Source organism: Herpailurus yagouaroundi, unplaced genomic scaffold (genome assembly GCF_014898765.1).
Source record: "Herpailurus yagouaroundi ecotype Mexico unplaced genomic scaffold, PumYag 160, whole genome shotgun sequence".
Taxonomy (NCBI): domain Eukaryota; kingdom Metazoa; phylum Chordata; class Mammalia; order Carnivora; family Felidae; genus Herpailurus; species Herpailurus yagouaroundi.
In genome coordinates this window covers 53,241,231-53,246,702 of record NW_024412401.1, presented here as the reverse complement: position 1 = coordinate 53,246,702, position 5,472 = coordinate 53,241,231, and positions in this window count along the sequence as shown.

Below are 5,472 nucleotides of genomic sequence, written 5' to 3'. Positions count from 1 at the left end.
AATCGTTATTTCAACCACATCCCCTTGTCTGGAGCTCAAACAGGCTAATTGCAGGGTGGAGGCTGGGAGACGTCGTGTAGCTGTGTGCCCAGCCAAGGGGCTCGGTGACCATGCAGCCGGCCTCTGCCTTGCGAACTGATATGTACCACTTAAACCCATTCATACAAAACCCCACAAATGGTTGCCTGGATATATTTTTATTTTTATTTTATTTTATTTTTTTTAATAATTTTTATTTTAACGTTTATTTATTTTTGGGACAGAGACAGTCAGAGCATGAACGGGGGAGGGGCAGAGAGAGAGGGAGACACAGAATCAGAAACAGGCTCCAGGCTCTGAGCCATCAGCCCAGAGCCTGATGCGGGGCTCGAACTCACGGACCGCGAGATCGTGACCTGGCTGAAGTCGGACGCTTAACCGACTGCGCCACCCAGGCGCCCCACCTGATATATTTTTAAAAGGGAAAAATCTGGGGGGCCCTGGGTGGCTCAGTCCATTAGAGCGTCTGGCTCTTGATTTCAGCTCGGGTTATGATCTCACGGTTGTGAGATCCAGCCCTTGTAGGGCTCCGTGCTGACAGCGTGAAGCCTGCTTGGGATTCTCTCCCTCTCCCTCTCTCTCTGCCTTTGGATTCTGTGTCTCCTTCTCTCTCTGCCCCTCCCCTGCTCCCACTCGCTCTCTCTCTCTCAAAAATAAATTTAAAGAAGCCACACTGGTACAGATAAGTGTATAGTCAAATTCAGATAATAAATAAACATATATTTAATAATAAATAAATTTTAGGAGCGCCTGGGTGGCTCAGTCGGTTAGGCGTCCGACTTCAGCTCAGGTCACGATCTCACAGACCGTGAGTTCGAGCCCCGCGTCGGGCTCTGGGCTGATGGCTCAGAGCCTGGAGCCTGCTTCTGGTTCTGTGTCTCCCTCTCTCTCTGCCCCTCCCCCGTTTATGCTCTGTCTCTCTCTGTGTCAAAAATAAATAAACGTTAAAAAAAATAAAAAAATAATAAATAAATTTTAATAAAGAAAATAAACATTCTTTTTTAAAGGGAAAAGTCTGGAAGGATATACACTTTTACCTCCCATGAGTGAAAGGGAGACTCTCGCTTTTATTTTCTTTGTCTCTGTTATTTTTCCTAGTAATGACACATGTTTTCTGTGATTAACACTTAAAGACTTGTAAAATGAGAGTACGTTGCTTTTTTTTTTAAAAGGGCTTTTAGCCAACGGAGCTTAGAATTCTAAATGGTCACTAGGGGGCAGAAGAGATACGTGTGTGCGGGTTCGCCGGTGCTGTTTGCTAATTAAGCGTTTACTACATTTCTTGCACAATTTCCTGGTTCAACAGGCCAGCTGTAACACTTACCAAATTGTTGGAAGAAATGACAGCAGGCCTCTCAGACTGGCAGGCTTCATAACGTGTGGCCAAATACTCCCTGATCTAGACCCCCTACCCTCCCAGGATCACCGTGAGGACTGAGGCAGCTACTAAGCACACACCAGCCGTGGGAAACCCTTATTACCGTTACTGCCACTATCATGCACGACACCTCCTGTTTGTGCGGTAAAGACGTAGTGACTCCATATTCTTTATCCTCGGGGAGCTGATGATGCATCTGGGGAGTTCGGGGCAGGCACCTACAGACGGATTGCCAACAATCGCAGCTGAGCCCCGGAGCCACCAGCCTCACTCTGCCTTAGTCTCACTGAACTCCTGTCGTCCCGACAGCTGAATGTCATCTGCAACTGCCAAGAAGAGAATGTGACCCTTTTGGAAAGGGCCACACCTCCGATAGGCTCTCTGGGCAGCCCCTGGCCACCTGCCCGGCTGTCCCTCCCACCGTGGAGGTGGAGAGCTACCCAGTGGTCATCTGGCTTGTCCTTCCTTTTTACTGGGCTTCCTATTTTAGGTCTTTGACATCACAGTTTGCATCTTTTTATATTCTGTATCTATTAATAAATTTATTGTAGTTAACATTTTTGTTCTTTAAATACAAGAATGAAATGTTGAACACACCATATTACAGTATTAGAGAATGTTCTGAATTTGACTATACACTTATCTTTACCAGTGTGGTTTATTTTTATTTTTATTTTTAAATTTATTTTTGAGAGAGAGAGAGAGCAAGTGGGAGCAGGGGAGGAGCAGAGAGAGGGGGAGACACAATCCGAAGCAGTCTCCAGGCTCTAGCTGTCAGCACAGAGCCCGACACGGGGCTGGAACCCATGAACCGTGAGATCACCGCCTGAGCCAAAGTCAGATGCTCAACTGGCTAAGCCTCCGGGGGAACCCCTGTCTTGTGTTTCGACGTCTTAAAAATCTGCCAGCCTGGGAGAGACTACCCTCCCCCAGGCTAGCGAATTCTCGAAGATGGGAAAGGAAGCAAACCTTGCAACACCTCTCACACACCAAGCAGGTGAGTGTCCCCTGCCCTAAATCATCCCAGGGCCCGGCGACTGGAGACCACCCCTATTTCCCGGAGCCCGTTGGGATTATTCCCTCTAGGCAACCCTAAACTGTTCACTCTGCCCTGCCTTGCCTTTCCTGAAGAAACCCCAATACAGGCTCTGGCCTAAGCTTTTCCCTTACTGCTGCTTCTGCCCTCTGTGTGGGGGGGGGGGGGGGGGCCCCGCGTGCTCCTCAAGCCGCCCCGCCTGGTGTGGTGTGCTCCTCCCCTCGGGAAATGCAAGTAATATGTTCTTCCAGTGGCATTGGCCTCCCCTTGTCGCCACCGAGTCACCCCTGTAAATTGAAATCCATGGGTACAAACAAGTCCTCCCCACCTGCGTGGACTCAGTGTCCTGAAGGGGACAGGCATTAAACAGATCCAAGAAACTAGAGAACTAGAGGGAGGCACGTGCTATGACATGGAATCCCACGAGGCTCTCTGCCATCTGAGATGGCAAGACGGACGTCCTGGCTTTGCTTCACCAGCGTGTCTCCCCTCCCCCCCGTATTGCCTTGAGCACATGCCCTTCCCCTGTCCAGCATGCCGGTTCTACGGCGTCGACTCGGAGCTTTCTCGCACTTGGTGCGGACCTGGCCGATTTGCATATTCTGCCCCCGCCCCCGCGGTCATTGGTTCAGGATAGTCATGTGACCCAGACTAGGCTAATGAGTCTGCTGGTGCCCAACTCCACCACTAGGCGGAGAGAGACCACCCAGGAAGAGACCCAACCCAGCGGGGCAATGCCGTGGTTTCAGAGCCTAGAAGTGGCTGTGTCGGTCCTGGCTGTATCCCTGCTTTGCTATTTGCGACGTCCAACAGACTCCCTTTTGCTCTAACCAAGCTGAGCCGGGCTTCTGACCATGAAATCAAGCATCCCGACCAGTACAGGGAGCTGGCCCTATTGGGGGCGGCAGGAAGGGGCCCCCGGAGAAGTGACAGATCGGGAAGTGAAGCACGACCAGGAAGGAACCAGGTGGAGCAGAGGAGAGAGAACACGGCAGGCAGAAAGCCCAGCGTGAGAGAAGGCCCCGAGGTGGGAAGAAGAGAGCTTTAGGAATTCGTTTGCCTCATTAACCTGTGTGTGTTCTGTGACAGCTACAAACACGTTTGGTGAATAACCTTTGTTAAGTAGGGTCCATTCAGAAAGTACTCTATTGTTTGAAAATCCCTCGACACTTGATATGTCATGATTTATTACATATACTTGGTTTTACTCTCATGAACCTCTGACTGGGCTTACTATTTGGGTCTAATTTTCTACTTTGCACCAAGGATTTGGGGCCTAAAATACTGGCCCTCCTTAGCTCAGAAGCCTAGAAGGACTGGGGCAGGTTTGGGAGTGTCGGGCAGGTGGGTCTGGGGTCAGGGGCCAGGGGCCAGTTTTTCCTGGTGATGTGGCTTCCAAGAGAGCTGAGAAGTGCCACCCTGGCTCGGAGCAGCCATTCATTAGCTCTAAAAGAGACGTGAATGTGTCAATCTTTGGCTTTGCCTTTGACTCCCAGAGAGCTGGAATTGACGACTCTGAAAATGTGGCTGCTACCAGTTCCAGAATCAGGAAACCCACCCCGGTTCCAGGTGGATGGAAACAGGAAATCTCTTGCAACATCAACCTCCCCTTCTCCCTCCGTGCACCTCTCCCAAATCCTGTCCTCATCACCAGATTATTTAATTTACCTATGTCAAGAGACACAGGAGGGAAGACTAGTTGCGTTGGTTCTGTGTTGCTTTTCTGTATTCTACCTCGGGCCAAGAACAATGAGCAGGGAGAAGGACATTTTTCTACATGTGACTATCCCTTGTGTTACCGAAGTATGTTACTAAGATTTATACTTGCATTATATGATTTAACTTTGCCTCTCCAAGTGTGAGTTCTTTGGAGGAAAGAACCGACCATGTGCATTTTTGTGGGACACACAGCACCCATCACAGTGCCTGGCTCTAGCAGGGTCCTTGATTCTTAAATTAATGACTTTTACTTAAGCTATCACCATGCTAGAAAAGGTTCACACCTGAGCTCCAAACTAGAAGCATAAATAGTCCCCAGCTGGGGATCCAATGAGTAGGGCAGGCAGGGGTCTCTTGCCCTATGGGTTGGGCCCAAGCCTTGGCATAGATGGAGGTTCTGAGACTCTGGAGACACTGAGCTCTGGGTGGGGTCAGACTGGCCAGGTGGCTCTTGCCTTCAGGAGGTGCTGAGTATCAGATGGGGAGAGCAGGGGAGGGCAGGGCAGTCCAGAGCCTGGAGTCCTTATGACGGCAGGGAGCACAGGGTCTGGAGTGGGTCAAGCCGAGACCTGGCCAGCTGACTTAGCTAGCAGGGGCTGCCGACACCCAGCTGACCGGAGGGGAGACTGGCCTCATGACTTTTCATGGATTGTGGGCTAGCATGGGGCTCTGAATCCTGGGTGGAGTCAGTCACTGGTTCCCTCATGGAGGCTAGAGTTTGGAAAGGAGCAGTGTGTCCTGTATCAGGGGGACATGCTGGGCTCTGGGCCCAAGGGAGGACCCTGAACTCTGCATGGGGGAGATCACTCCCGGGTCCCGGCTTGGAGACTCCAGGCCAGCAGGAGGTGCTGTGTCTCGGGTAGCAGGGTCAGGACGGGCTCCCAGCCCCGGTGGAGGGTGCTGAGGGTCGGTTGGGGGGTCATTCCCAGCCTCTGGCGAGGAAATTCTGGCCCTAAGAGGACTCCCAGTCCTGCATGATACGGGTGAGTGCGTCAGTCCCAAGCCCTGGCTTGGACGCTCCGGGTCGGCATGTGCCTCCGGTGAGAAGGTCAGGCCGGGTGGGCAGGGGCCGCTGAGTCCTGGCTGGGGTCAATGTGATGGCTGTGGAGCCCCGGTGGGGGTGCAGGCTCTGCGGCGGTGGGTGGCGGTGCGGGCTCTTGCGGGCTCTGCGCCGGCAGGGGTGCTGGTGCGGGTCGGCGCCTCGCCCTGGCGTGGAGACTCCGGGCCGGCAGGGGGCGCCGCCTCCCAGACGGGAGGCTCGGGCCGGCTCCGGACCGGCAGGGGGCGCTGGGCTCGCGGC